We start from the raw sequence: 15,778 nt of genomic DNA on the forward strand, positions 1-15,778 counted from the left end.
ACTCAAGGCACGAAGGTAGTACAGCAGTGGAAAAAAAGTAAGCCATTAACCAATACCATAAGTTCATAAAATATGTTCTATAAGTATGTCACTGGTTACTGAGAGTTTGTCATGAAGTGACGTAGGGGAAACGTCATAGATTCTCGTAAAGCGACGCCTGGTGAAGGGCTGTCAAAGACTTAATACAGACACAAAAGGAAGATGGACTGCTAAACCGCGTGTAGTCAATTCCCACGTTGTTCTCGAATCTCGAACTACCTCTCAGTAAGACTCTAGCATTACGAAGTATGAGCAGTGTCATACTTGTGGAACATATCTTATAAACTTATGCCGATCCACCTTATTCCCTTTCGCCGTAAGTTGGGCTTAGCTCGGGATTCAGGGGGGGTTGTATTGGTTAAGACCTTTATGGGTGTTGATAACTGCTATCTTCCCGGATTCTTCATTTAATTCCAATTGACTATACGCTTCTTTCAGGTCTATTTTCGAAAAAAATTTCCATCCTACTAAGGTCGAAAAGATCTCTTCGGCTTTAGGTAATGGATATGTGTCGATATTGATGATCGGATTCACTGTTGTTTTAAAATCTGCGCAAATGCGTATGTTGCCATTGGGCTTCATGACGGGCACTATGGGTGAAGCGAAACGCGAATGCGTTATACTGGTTATGATGTAATTTGCTTATAGCCGTTCTAGTTATTGGCTGACCTTCTCGCGTAATGAGAACGGAATGGATCTAGCTTTGCAAAATGTAGGAACAGCGTCCGATTTTACATGTATATTCGCTTGGAAACCTTGTAGATGACCAAAGCCGAGCGCGAAGATTTCTTTATGTTTGTCTAAGATTGCATCTAGCCTCCCTCAGCTCCTCCAACTGAACGGAGACAAATTCCTCCCTAGCATCTAGGCGTTTGTTTAGACGCATTTCTAGTTTTTCAAATCCAGTATCCAGCTTAGAGTCTAACGTTTTATTGTACATCACCAAGCTGTCTATTTTTGCCATTACGATATCCTGTTAATCGCTCAATTTCAGCTCTAGGGAATTCAATAAAGACTCTTAAGTGAAACCTTTCCTATTGTTGGCAGCAGACGAGCTTAAAACAATTTGGGAATTTCCAATATCGACCAAAGCCCCTTGCATGAAAGTAGAGGGGGTGGCAGTAATACCACCCTTAACTTTTGACAGCGCCATGGCGTTATTACAGGTGCCAGCCATAGCACATGAGGGACACCTCCAAGCCGTTCTGGCTAAGCGTGCGACAATTGCAGGGCTGATATTAAGGCATTCTGCATAGAACCACGGAGAACAGTCATGACACTGGATCCAGGTATTCGCTTTGCCCGAGCAGAGTTCACTAGGGGTATCTTCGGCACCACACTTTCCGCATACATTAGCCATAGTCAAACCAAAAGCTAATACGACGAACAATAAACCAGAAAGTCAGTTCATGGATTAACCACAAAGAACCCTGCAGCACTCGGTTGACCAGAGCCATCTCGATTATGGGCTTACGGCTGCAAGCAAGCTGGTGTCACTGGTGTGTGGAATTCGCCATTTTGTCTTGGACTTCTCCGCTGGACGCTGGTTTGTTCTATATTCTTTTTTTTCATTCAAATTGAGTTTTTTTATTTTATTTACAGGGTTTGTTACTAAAAAAACTAAAATACCTGAATTTCTTGACAATTTAGGTTTCAATGACTCTATGGATGGTCTACCAAAGGTAAACATTACAATGCCAAAACTTCTTGGACCTAGTGACAAGCTGGGTACCAAGAACACCAAGGATGTTCTAAAAAAGCTAACCACTCCGATACAAAAAATTGGATCCAGTGACAAGTTGGGTACCAAGAACACCAAGGATAACATCTTTTGATATTAACATTTCAAAATTGGTGTTAATTTTTAATTAAGCTTTACTACATTTTTATATAGTGTAAACGTAACTTTTAAAATACTTCATCTCTTCGTAACTGTTGAAGCGATTGGGTCTATGAAATAAGATATCCAAGATTTAAACCAGCAGTGACCTTGTTTCATGTCCTCTTAATCTTATAGGAGGTCTTAACGGTTCAGAGTGAGCCGAAAGTTAAACACACATTTAAGTGATAGATGTTAGGTTCTCTTTAGAATTATTGAGGATACACAGGAAATTATTGAAGGCTTCAACCTTTACTAATGATCTTGGCAACATCTCGCCAGTTTGAACATTGTATTTCCGGTTTTTATCATTGGCTAATGGACCTGTGCCTAGAAAGTAAATTCGTCTCGACTCGGAGAGGTTTATTTTGGTTTCCCAACTTGTTTTTATTATTATTTGAAATAGTTCTTTATATATTACTTAAGCTATACAACATCTGTATATAAACGTTGGAAAACTACATGCAGGTAAAACGATAAACGTTTTCAATCTAAACGCGTTTGAAACATAAACGATTTCAATCTAAACGCGTTTGAAACCTAAACGATTTCAGTCTAAACGCGTTTGAAACCTAAACGTTTTCAATCTAAACGCGTTTGAAACCTAAACAATTACAATCTAATCGCGTTTGAAACCTAACGTTTTTCTCGCTTTCCCGAGATCAAGAATGAGAAAATTTTGTCCGTGTGAACAGTGCATTTTCTAGAGGCTGGTGAAGCGAGAAAATCTGATGAGCTCAGCACAGTGAGCATAGCGAGAAAGAGTGTCGTCTGAACTGGCCTTTATAAACACCAAAAAAGGAGGGGCTTTTGCACGCCAAAAAACGGGGAAAAGAGGGGAGAAAAGAGGGGAAAAAGGAATGTCCCGCTTAAAGAGCTGATACCTTTGGTGTTGCCATAGATGGCAACACCAAAGCAAAAACTAAAAATAATAGTTGCTTGAGATATGCATAAGTGCAAACAATGGGGTAAAACTGCAAACGAGATAATTTAGTAAAATTACTGAAATATTCAGCATTCATCTCGCTTCGGAACAACGGCTCCATGGCTTAGTGGTTGAAGCGCCTGTCTTGTAAACAGGAGATCATGAGTTCGATTCTGGTCGGATCCTCGTTGTTATGGTGCTTGAAATAGTTTTCGTAGCTATTCAATTTTGAAATACTAAAAATAATACTTGCTTGAGATATGCTTCAATGCAAACAATAGGGTAAAACTGCAAACGAGTTAATTTAGTAAAATTACTGAAATATTCAGCATTCATATCGCTTCAAGGCAAGGGCTCCGTGGCTTAGTGGTTAAAGCGCCTGTCTTGTAAACAGGAAATCATGAGTTCGATTCTCGTTGGAGCCTCGCTGTTATGATACTTGGATAAACAAGTTGGAAAAACCAAAATATTACCTCTCCGAGTCAAGAGGTCTACTACTACAATCTTATTTACCAAATATGGAATTATTTCTCTTTTTTTTTGAAATAAAAATTTACGAATTATTGAAGCAGTATTCCAAGCATTGCGAATGTACAGTAAAGCAACAAATAAGGATAAATCTTGGACACATGGAAATCAGTCAATGGGGAAAAGAACAGGAAATGAAGTGCATAAATTTTTGGAGAGATATAACCTTTATGTGTTTGTAAACGCCCAATTGTCTTTACTTCAGCTGTTTACCCGATATACTCAATTACTCATAGCTACATTCACAACTGGTTTGCAGTGTAAACACTATCGTCTTGTCTCACCTCAACAATGTTCTTAGTTTGCGAACATGCGTGTTAAGGTTAAATAACACTGTAACGTTATATTACATGGGGGAGGAGTGAGCTAACATCATGCGACAGGTTCTGAGGCTCCGTTCAAGATTAAAATAATAAAGACTTCTTACTTTAGTACTTGAAACGATTTATTTCTAACTATCTTTGGTTTCTAACAGCGTTACCCCGGGATTGACTCTTCCAATTGAACGACTCTGTAGCTCGACTCCTCAACAGTCTGGGAAATAGCACACTTCTTCTGGTCCAAAACCAGTTTATTAATTCCTTGGACTAGTTTTTTAATTCAAAAAGTGGGGGTTAATGGTCCTCGGGACCAGTTTGTTAATTGCAAATCTATAGGAGAACAAAGGTGGGGACCAGTCCGCGGTGGGGTGGCGTAGCGGTTAGCGCTTTCGCCTCGCAGCAAGAGGATCCCGGGTTCGATCCCGGACTGTGGCACCGGGTGAAAAATCTGGGAAGAAATCCTTCTGCGTAGAGTTTGCAAGTTCTCTCCCCGCTTGTTAAAGGAGTTTTCCTCCGCGGTCTAACCCGGTTTCTCCTTTCCATCAAAACTTGCAGAGGTTAACGGTAATAGTTAGTATAGGGCGCTGTCGGTTAGCTGTGGCATAGGGGCTAGCCACCACCCCTCTATGCATTGTAAAGGCGTTAGATAAGTGGCAATAAGTCGCAAGATGACTTGGTCCAATTAGCTAGCTGAACTAGTAGAAGACCAGTTTATTATTTAGGACACTAGGGGGGTCACTGGTCCCAAGGACTAGTTTAAAAAATATCCTTATTTCCCAGACTGCTTCTCAAGACTCCCCTAGCAAGCGGGTGTTTCCCATTTATATTCCCTCAATCTCGTCTCCTAGTGTCGTCTGCTACAGGGTTTTACCGTCGTCTGTTACATTGATCCCCCTCAATATCGGTGGTAACGCTGTTAGTCATATTGCAACAGGAGTACTATTCAACTATTCAATTACATTGTATCATATTTACGAATTATTAAACAATATTTGTTATCCAAATTATAACGGGTTAGGAACTTTTCTAAGAATACTTATTTACAAATGTTATACTAAACAAAGGTTATATTAACGTCTTCGTGGACGGGACAACCGGTCAACAGGTAAAGTTTCATAACCCCATGCTTGCCGTTGGGGATTGTTCTGTAGCACGCGTCGTGGGTGCGGGCACATTGTTACGAGGTGTCCACGAGGTCCACATCGATAGAATCGACGTAAGTAGGGGCAGGCCGACGTATAATGGCCCATCATGCCACATTCGCGACATGCTCGTTGATGAGGCCTACGGCGACGCGGTGATTCATCATGGTCATCTCTAGGCCATCGTGGTAAACATTCTCGATCTGGTGACTCGACCCTTCCCCGGGACTGCCATGGGCCCCATGAGCGGGGCGGGGAAGAGGTTTCCGAATGATCTTCGTCTTGATGAGTCGTTGGAGCAAGATAGACATGTCGAGACCGGGGAGATGTTCTCACGCCTACGGAGCGTAACACCACATTCTCTTGTCGCCGTAAAGTTACCTGCACGGTGTTTTCGAAGGCGGGTGGGAAGTCAGTGGACATGTATGGAAAATATTCATGATTAAAACGAGACATAACTACCGCGCGTCCCTGAAGATTTCCAGATGCGGAGGAGCACCCGGAACAGGTGAAGGCTGCCAGTTAAAGTTATGGCGCTGCAAACCAGGAAAGACATTTTGTACTCCCACGTAGTCAGGCCAGGAACGTAATTTCTGTTGTAGCGGCCCTACGGTGTGATAATACACCGCATGAGTTTGGCCGGAGGGCGATGGTTTTTTCCGTTTCACTACTTCCCGTGTCCATCCCAATTCAAATGGGACAAGCAAAGGGTCAGGGGACGGCAATGACGGAGTCTCTTCTTGGTCCTCAAGATCCGAAACATCACCCAATAGTGATTCATCTGGAGATGGTATGATTTTGGAACTGTCATCCTGGGTGACGGGTAGGACCGTATCGGTAGATGGTGACACGACATCGCAGAAGGCTTTATTAAAAGTGGTATTTAAATTAGAATTAAAAGTGTTGTCGTTGCTTTGGTCATCCAACTCCTCGTCGGTTTCGGCCTCAAAATCTGTACCAGGAGAGACAGGAAATTCATCCTGGGTTATAAAAAGTTTGAGTTCGTTTATATGCCAAGTGCCTGCGGGAACAACCGTGATTCCATGGCGCAAGACGTATGTCAATGGTCCCTGTTTTTCCACGATGCGATACGGACCCTCCCAGGCTGGAGCCAACTTGGCGGTAAAGCCCGTGGCTGCTTGCGATAGCTTATGGGATCGTTTCCAGACGAGTTGTCCTGGTTCCAACTCTGCTCCACTATAATGAAGATAGTAATAATGCTTCTGCCGGGCCTGTAACATCGAGTCCTGTAAAGGACCGGGGAGGCTCTTCACAATCCCATGGCAGACGTGGTTCACGCCCGTACTGCAAGGCAAATGGAAAAAATACGGTGGTAAAATGTACAACTGAATTTATGGCTAGCTGGTGCATCTCGAGACGCAAGTCCCGCCGACAATGAGAGTTACCCACATACATGCTCATGAGTTCGCCGAAAACTCGATTAACCCGTTCAGTTAAATTAGTCTGCGGATGGTATGGTGTGGTAAAGATTAGTTTCACCTTCATGAGACGGCAAACATGTGCCCAAAGGGACGATGTAAATTGCGGGCCATTGTCAGAACATACAGATTCATGGGACCCATGGCGGGAAATGTACTTCAAGAAGACATTTCCCACGATGACGGCAGTAATATTACGGACAGCATAAATTTCCACATATTTGGTGAAATAGTCCACAATGACTACAAGGAAGCGATTCTGGCGTTCTGTAGATGTTAGCGGACCCATCATGTCGATTCCTACTAATTGATTCGGTCCAAAGGCTCTGGTGTTGGGCAACATCCGACCTGGCTGACGAGTGTTGTGGGCCTTATATTTCTGACATATCAGGCATTCTTTTACGAACCGTCGAATAATAGGTCGAAAGTGCAGAAAGTAATATCTGCTCATTATCTTTCGTTCGGTGGCTAGACCACCTCTATGACCAGAAAGAGGATGGCAATGGTACATATCCAAGAGACGAGGATGTAGGGATTTTGGTACTACTGACTTGGCGACGTGAAAGGCAGAACTCTTCCGGCATAATAAATCGTCACGGAGTTCATAAAGCGTGTGCTCCTTCCCATTCTTGAGACCTGTCCGTATAGCAGTCCAATCGTCATCAGCTTCTTGGGCCTCCCGAATGTCCTTTAATGATAGGGGTTGTATTTCATGCTGGTCGGCTATGAGAAAAATGGACAGGAAGGTGTGATTGTTGTGGAAAAGGTGTGGTAGAGATTAAATGCCCGTACAATCTGAAGGAAAAAACCTTCAACAACAATTGACTCAAAATAATGCTTGGAAAAAACGGTCAACGGAGTTAGGCTAAGAAGGGACCATGCCTACTATTATCAAGTTCAGGCTCAAATATTTTTGACAGAGCGGTTGTACTGTGATTTCTGTATTTGGACACCAGTAGACCATTTCATTGAAAGAATGAATCCTGACAAGACATATTGTGGGAAGAACAATGCGTTAAGGCCAAGACGTTTTTTCAAAAGGCAATCCTTCCTGAACTCTGTGGAAAGTATTTTTCAAATACTTCTTCAAGTTTAAACAAATCGAATTCAACAAGACCACCAACATCACCTTTAAAACGAATACCGTAAGTGACTTTCAACGGACGGCAGCGTCCAATCTCCCCTACCAAGGGACACCAGCCACCATTGTCCACAGTAAAGGCACTGCAGCCACAAAGGTCGCCTTTAAAACAAATACCGCATTTGACTTTCAACGGACGGCAGCGTCCAATCTCTCCTACCAAGGCACACCCACCACCATTGTCCCCTACCAAGGGATTGCAGCCACCAAGGTCGCCTTTGAAACAAATACCGCCAATCTACCCTACCAAGGCACAACAGTCACCAACCTCCCCTACCAAGGCACACCAGCCACCATCCTCCCCTACCAAGGCACAACAAGCACCAACATCCCCTACCAAGGCACAACAAGCACCAACCTCCCCTACGAAGGCACACCAAGCACCAACCACCCCTACCAAAGGACACCAGACACCATCCACCCCTACCAAATCACACCTTCAACCTTCCAAGGGACACCATCAGCTAAAGACGCCCTCTAAAGTAAAATCACCATTAAGGTCGCCTTTGACATTACGATACCAACTACCCAAATCGCCTGCTAAGAAATTGCAGCCCCAAAATTTGAATTTAGCAAATCACCTACGAAAACGCAAAGATTTAATCAGCCACAGACATCTTTGAAGAGACCACCACGTAAGACTTCGAAGAAGGAGACCAGACGCATGCCTCTAATGGATTTATCTCCAAATAAGAAACAAAAAAACCGAACCCAAAATTTTGGTGTTGCTGTAAGAAAGAAAAGGGCAATGAACTTATGATTGGCTGTGATATAGATGATTGTGCAATACAGTGGTTCCATGCAGCATGTTTGAAAATCGACGTTATCAAAAGTGAAAAATGGTTTTGTCCAGATTTTAGCAAAAGGAACAAACTAGAGAGAAGAGATAATAGGAACTTAAAGAAAAAGAAATGATAAAGTTAATAAAATCTCAAAAAAATTTCAAGTTTTTATTCATTTTTATCTGTAACAATTAAAATGGCAAATTTTTTAAATTAATCCAGTGGAACTACGGATGAGCATAGATTTGTTGAAGAGCACGCTACAATGGCTTTTTGTCTACTGTTGAAATTTCTTCCTCTGGGACACTGTCCAATAACTCCATTGGGATTTTTGTGTGTAAAATTGCAAACTCCTGTCTCACGCAACCAATCACTCTCTCCACATGGATCTTCACATTAGCTATTTTCCTAGTTTCTTCTACATTTTATGGGTCTAGTTCAGTTTTATTTTTAGTAAACGCTGGGATTTTAAGTGATGCACAGTAAAAACCAACCTCTTCAGCTATGTCAAAGCCTCTTATCAGCTAGAATTAGGTCCCCCGGTAAAGGTTTCTTAAGAATCCCAGAGTTAATAGTTAGCATTTGATCAGGGCCGTCGAGAGACATTGCGGGCCCCGGGAATGGTTATGAGTTGGGTCCCTAGAAATTCACCAACTCATTGGGATGGACAAATGTGGGTGCAGAGCTGCGGATTCGCCAAATTAAGCACTCCAAGCACTCGCTCAAAGCACTCCAAACACTCTTAACACTCTTTTCTCGTAGCAACTTAGGCACTTTTAAGCTCTGTTATCTTCGTTCTGGTTAAAGGTAGAATTCTGAAATTTCACTAACTAATTGACCTTATTGGGGCTGACTCTATCGCCAAATTACAAGTTTGTACCAAATATAGTTTACGAAATAACTCAAGTCATATTTTCATTGTTTCGCTCACTGACCGATCATGAAAATTCTTAGGTACTTCTAGAAGAGGTAGAATCCTAAAATTCGGGATTTATTCAGTATTTTATATATAAAGTAAGGAAAAATTTAAAAATACCGAATTTTTTTAAATATTTTTCTAGTTCTCACTTTAAAAACTATACCTTTGAAAAGAAGTGATATCCTAACAAAACACTAACGTGGAAAAATATCGTAAAAGTTCTGAGATCCTATCTACGAACAAGTTTCATATAAATATTTTTGAATTTTATACACTTTATATAATATATAAGACAAAGCATATTGCCACTTGGCTATAGCGCAGCAGAAATGAGATAATAATAACAATATTATCAATATTATAAGCAAGTGAAGATATGCATTATATAACTGTACAAAAACTTATTTAAAACTTGGCTGTGAATGGGATCTCAGAACAGTTTGCGTGAACCGCTCCAAAGCAAAGCTTGACATAGTTTTACAAGTTATGGTTTTTGTACGGATAATTAGTTTATACGTTCATGTAAGATACTCTTTTAGCTTCCTTAATTATAACTCACAAAATATCAAGTCAGAATTAAGCAACCCATGAAACAAAACTTGAACCTCCGTTTATATTTTACTTTGAGTGAGTCATTCTTATTGAGAAAAGGGGAGATAAAGGGACTAAGAGGAATTTAAGAGAATTCTCAAGTTTGGAAAAAGTCGTTATTGACGTCACAACCCCCCCCCCGGAGAAAACAGTGTTAAGGCATATACATATTTTGTTTGTGTTATTGAGCCTTATCCGGCAGGTGATACAATTGGGCCAATCGCAGCTCCTTTGCTATTGGTTCTAGCAAACGCAGCGGGGGTTTTGGATTCCCGGAAAGCGGGACTGGGGAAACGCCCGTGTGGAGCGGCTCACAACCAATTACAAGAGATTCACCTGATGTGAGGAAGCCCTTTACAATCAAGAAATAACTCCTCTTTGACGCGTTTTACATCAGTTGCTCACGTCAATGATTGTGGGGGAGTGGGTCGAGTGCATTTTTAAACGATCCGCCGACGACTTTACAGTCCCTTTAAACTCAGTTGAAGAAAACAGTTTTTATGTTTTATATTTATATTTCCACAACCATTATCAACTAGAATTAAGAAAGGTCGAGACCCGGCCGGGCCCCCGAGAGGTACGGGCCGAGGAAAAATGAACCGAATTGCCCCCCTCTCTCGACGGCCCTGCATTTGATCTCTCACACGTCCACCCCATCCCTTAGAAATAAAATTAATGGTCCCTTGTGGCGTTATCCCAATTAAACATTTGACTGAATTAAGGTGCTTATAATTAGACCAGGTTTCTGCTCTACTTTATACACTTGATGGTTTCTTGGTGAACACCCGTACAAAAATTTTAAGCTGTAATTCATCTGCATACGCGCTTTTTTATCGCTACCACGCTGTAATAGGTATAAATTAAGGCTACATTTTCTGCAGCTCGAAAAACGCGAAAATTTCACAGAAATTCCAGAACTGCAAATTGTCTGCCGTTTCTACATTTTCTGTTTATTATCTGTTAATTGTCTGTATTGGCAGAAATATGCAGCGCGATTCTGCAAAGGCGATGCAAAAGTAGAAATAACAGCTGCTAGTTTAAAACTGTAATTTGACCACAGTTATAGACATGTTACAGTTCTGCAAAAGTGATGGAAAAGTAGAAATCCAGCTGCCAATTTAAAACTGCAATTTGACTATATTTATTGACATGTTACAGGTCTGCAAAAGTGATGAAAAAGTAGAAATACCAGCTGCTAGTTTAAAACTGCAACTCGACCACATTTATAGACATGTTAAAGGCCTGCAAATGTGATGGAAAAGTAGAAATCCAGATGCCATTTTAAAACTGTAATATGACCATATTTATAGACATGTTACAGGTCTGCAAAACTTATGGAAAAGTAGATATTCCGCTGCCAATTTAAAACTGTAATTTGAGCATTTTTATAGACATGTTACAGGTGTGCAAAAGCGATAGAAAAGTAGAAATACCAGATGCTAGTTTAAAACTGTAATTTGACTACATGTATAGACATGTTACAAGTCTGAAAAAGTGATGGAAAAGTAGAAATCCAGCTGCCAATTTAAAACTGCAATTTGACCATATTTATAGACATGTTACAAGTCTGAAAAAGTGATGGAAAAGTAGAAATCCAGCTGCCAATTTAAAACTGTAATTTGACCATATTTATAGACATGTTACAAGTCTGAAAAAGTGATGGAAAAGTAGAAATCCAGCTGCCAATTTAAAACTGTAATTTGACCATTTTTATAGACATGTTACAAGTCTGAAAAAGCGATGGAAAAGTAGAAATCCAGCTGCCTATTTAAAACTGTAATTTGACCATATTTATAGACATGTTACAAGTCTGAAAAAGCGAGGGAAAAGTAGAAATCCAGCTGCCTATTTAAAACTGTAATTTGACCATTTATATAGACATGCTACAGGTCTGCAAAAGTGATGGAAAAGTAGATATTCAGCTGCCAATTTAAAACTGTAATTTGACCATTTTTATAGACATGTTACAGGTGTGCAAAAGCGATAGAAAAGTAGAAATCCAGCTGCCAATTTAAAACTGCAATTTGACCATATTTATAGACATGTTACAAGTCTGAAAAAGTGATGGAAAAGTAGAAATCCAGCTGCCAATTTAAAACGGCAATTTGACCATATTTATAGACATGTTACAAGTCTGAAAAAGTGATGGAAAAGTAGAAATCCAGCTGCCAATTTAAAACTGTAATTTGACCATATTTATAGACATGTTACAAGTCTGAAAAAGCGATGGAAAAGTAGAAATCCAGCTGCCTATTTAAAACTGTAATTTGACCATATTTATAGACATGTTACAAGTCTGAAAAAGCGATGGAAAAGTAGAAATCCAGCTGCCTATTTAAAACTGTAATTTGACCATTTATATAGACATGCTACAGGTCTGCAAAAGTGATGGAAAAGTAGATATTCAGCTGCCAATTTAAAACTGTAATTTGACCATTTTTATAGACATGTTACAGGTGTGCAAAAGCGATAGAAAAGTAGAAATCCAGCTGCCAATTTAAAACTGCAATTTGACCATATTTATAGACATGTTACAAGTCTGAAAAAGTGATGGAAAAGTAGAAATCCAGCTGCCAATTTAAAACTGCAATTTGACCATATTTATAGACATGTTACAAGTCTGAAAAAGTGATGGAAAGTAAAAATCCAGCTGCCAATTTTAAACTGTAATTTGACCATATTTATAGACATGTTACAGGTCTGCAAAAGTGATGGAAAAGTAGATATCCAGCTGCCAATTTAAAACTGCAATTTGACCACATTTATACACATGTTACAGGTCTGCAAAAGTTATGGGAATGTTGAAATCTAGCTTCCAATTTAAAACTGTAACTATTCAACATTTATAGACATATTGCAGGTATTCAAAAGTAGAATTTCCTACTTTTGAATACCTGCAATATCTCTCTAAATGTGGTTAAATTAGTTTTAAATTGGCAGCTGAATTTCTACTTTTCCATCACTTTTGCAGACCTGTAACATGTCTATAAAAATGGTCAATTTAGGTCAAATTAAAGTTTTAAATTGGCAGCTGTATTTCTACTGTTCCATCACTTTGCAGACCTGTATCATATCTATAAAAACGGTCAAATTACAGTTTTAAACTAACAGCTGGTATTTCTACTTTTGCTTAGCGTTTTCAGAATTGCGCTGCATATTTCTGCCAGGCTAGACAGTTAACAGTTAACAAACAGAAAATGAAGAAACGGCAGTCAATTTGCAGTTCTAGAATTGCTGTGAAATTTTCCCGTTTTTTGAGCTGCAGAAATGTAGCCTTAATGTATACCTATTACAGCGTGGTAGCGATAAAAAAAGCGCGTATGCAGATGAATTACAGCTTAAAATTTTTGTACGGGAAGTCAACTTCGAGCGCACCCTAAATTTTTATCTGCTTCTGTTAGGCATTAATATTACTGCTTTTATTTTTCTAAAATTTGAATAAAGAATTGGTTAGGCCTAAAAAGGCATCTTAAAAATGCTTTACTCATTCATCTTAATAAAATCTTTTGACCTAATACTGTCACGTCTCGATCCTAAAAATATTTAAACCACCATAAAAGATAGAAAATTGAAACATTTTTTGGTCATAAATGGGCCAGTATTGTATATACAGTTATCATAAGTTTATCAGATATGTTTCAATAAGTATGACACTGCCTATACTTCGTAATGCTAGAGACTTACTGAGAGCTAGTTCGAGAATGACGCGAGAATTGAATACACTCGGTTTTGCAGTCCAACTTCCTATTTAGCCTTATTAAGCCTTTGACAATGGCTCAACAGGCGTCGCTTTACGAGAATATGACGTTTCACCTACACCACTTCATGAAGTAACCAGTGACAAACTTATGGAACACATCTTACGAACTTATGCAGTTATGTTTAAGGTGTATCCAATACTAACAACATAAGGATTCCAAGCTTTCAAAGGTGTTGGCAGTCAAGTTCTATAGATTCAAAACCTAATAAAATAAGAGTTACTTCTATTTGAGGTAAAAAGTCGTAGAAAAACAATTTTTCATCCAAAACAAGTAAATAAAATTAATTTCAGTTTATTTTAGTGATTTTATTCCAGTTTTTGAGACCAGACATAGCTTTCTGTGTGGGTGTGCATGTGTGTGTTTGTGGCCCCGGGTACACGAAAAACAAGCGTGGATAGAAACCGATTAAGACAAGATCTACTATCAGCATGGCGCTCGAAATGTGAAGGAAATTGCGAACCAAAGTACTTTAGCGCTATCATATAAGTTTACAGCAGTTTTCCTGGTTGCGGATAGACGTAAAACAAGCCTGTCGGGACCCTTCCCTTCAGTTGTAATCGGTTTTTAGCTATAAGTTTGAAAGAATTTTTCGATTACGTTCTGTGAGTGTGTATGTTGTGGATGTTAGATAGACGAAAAGACCTTCTTATCTAGATGTGGTGAGAACTTAATGTACATGTACCTAAACAGTTGGACCATCTCAGATATTACTTTAGCAAGTCAGAAAAGCGTGTATTCAGATGAATTACAGCTTAATATTTTTGTAAGAGATGAGTACAAGTTGGGAATCCAAAATAAACCTCTCCAAGTCGAGACGCAATTTAGAGGCTATTTTTAAATATTTAAATAAATATAAATGATATTTATTAATTTAATCGTCATTAATTTACCTTAATTCTAGTTAAATCGTTTTAAGAAACTTTATTCCTAAAATCATTTTAAACATAGCTATTGTTGACATTTGAACTCAAGCGTAAGCCTCTTTAATTTTTTTTGGAAATTTAGGGTATATAAGGCTACTGATTCACAATAATTGATAGGAAAACCCGCAATGACTCTGCAAAGCATATGAAACGCGCCTGCATTGATCCTGCAAAGAATCTGAAATGCACCTGCAATTATCCTACAAAGTATCTGAAACGCACCTGCAATGACCCTACAAAGAATCTGAAATCCACCTGCAATGATCCTGCGATGTATCTGAAATGCACCTGCAATGATCCTGCGAAGTATCTGAAACGCGTCTGCAATTATTCCACAAAGTATCTATATCGCGCCTGCAATTATCCTTCAAGTATCTGAAACGCGCCTGCAATGATCCTACAAAGAATCTGAAACGCGGCTGCAATGACCCTGCAAAGTATCTGAAACGCACCTGCAATTATCCTACAGAGTATCTGAAATGCTCCTGCGAAGTATCTGAAACGCGGCTGCAATGATCCTACAAAGTATCTGAAACGCACCTGCAATTATCCTACAAAGTATATGAAAAGAGCCTTCAATTAATCTAAAAAGTATCTGAAACGCGCCTGCAATTATCCTACAAAGTATCCGAAATACGCCTGCAATGATCCTAAAAAGTATCTGAAACGCGCCTGCAATGATCCAAAAAAGTATATGAAAAGCGCCTGCAATATTCCTACAAAGTATATGAAAAGCGCCTGCAATTATCCTACGAAGTATCTGAAATGCTCCTGCAATTATCCTAAAAATTTCTGAAAAGTACCTGCAATTATCCTACAAAGTATCTGAAACGCGCCTGTAATTATCCTACGAAGTATCTGAAGTGCGGCTGCAATGAACCTAAAAATTATCTGAAAAGCACCTGCCATTATCCTTAAAAAGTATCTGAAACGCGACTGCAATTTTCCTACAAAGTATATGAAACGCTCCTGAAATTATCCTGAAAAGTGTCTGAAATGCGCCTGCAATTATCCTACAAAGTATCTGAAACGCGCCTGGAATTATCCTACAAAGTATATGAAAAGCAACTGCAATTATCCTACAAAGTATATGAAAAGAGCCTGCAATTATCCTAAAAAGTATCTGAAACGCGCCTGCAATTATCCTAAAAAGCATCTGAAAAGCACCTGCAATTATCGTACAAATTAAAGTATCTGAAACGCGCCTGTAATGGTCCGTAAAAGTATCTGAAACGCGCCAGTAATGATCCTGAAAAGTATCTGAAACGCGCCTGCTATTTTCCTACAAAGTATATGAGAAGCGCCTGCATTTATCCTGCAAAGTATCTGACATGCGCCTGCAACTATCCTAAAAATTATCTGACATGCGCCTGCAACTATCCTAAAAAT

At 39.5% G+C, this 15,778-nt stretch overlaps 1 non-coding gene across 1 annotated transcript; it reads left to right on the forward strand.

The window, feature by feature from the left end:
• The first annotated feature begins 3,195 nt into the window (after window positions 1–3,195).
• TRNAT-UGU (transfer RNA threonine (anticodon UGU)) lies at window positions 3,196–3,268 on the forward strand. Its single transcript has one exon. It is a non-coding gene; the product is annotated as a tRNA-Thr (tRNA).
• Window positions 3,269–15,778: the final 12,510 nt, after the last annotated feature.

The sequence above is a fragment of the Phalangium opilio genome, unplaced genomic scaffold, assembly GCF_054372755.1.
Source record: "Phalangium opilio isolate 3A_F unplaced genomic scaffold, DU_Popi_V2 ptg000094l_1, whole genome shotgun sequence".
Taxonomy (NCBI): Eukaryota; Metazoa; Arthropoda; class Arachnida; order Opiliones; family Phalangiidae; genus Phalangium; species Phalangium opilio.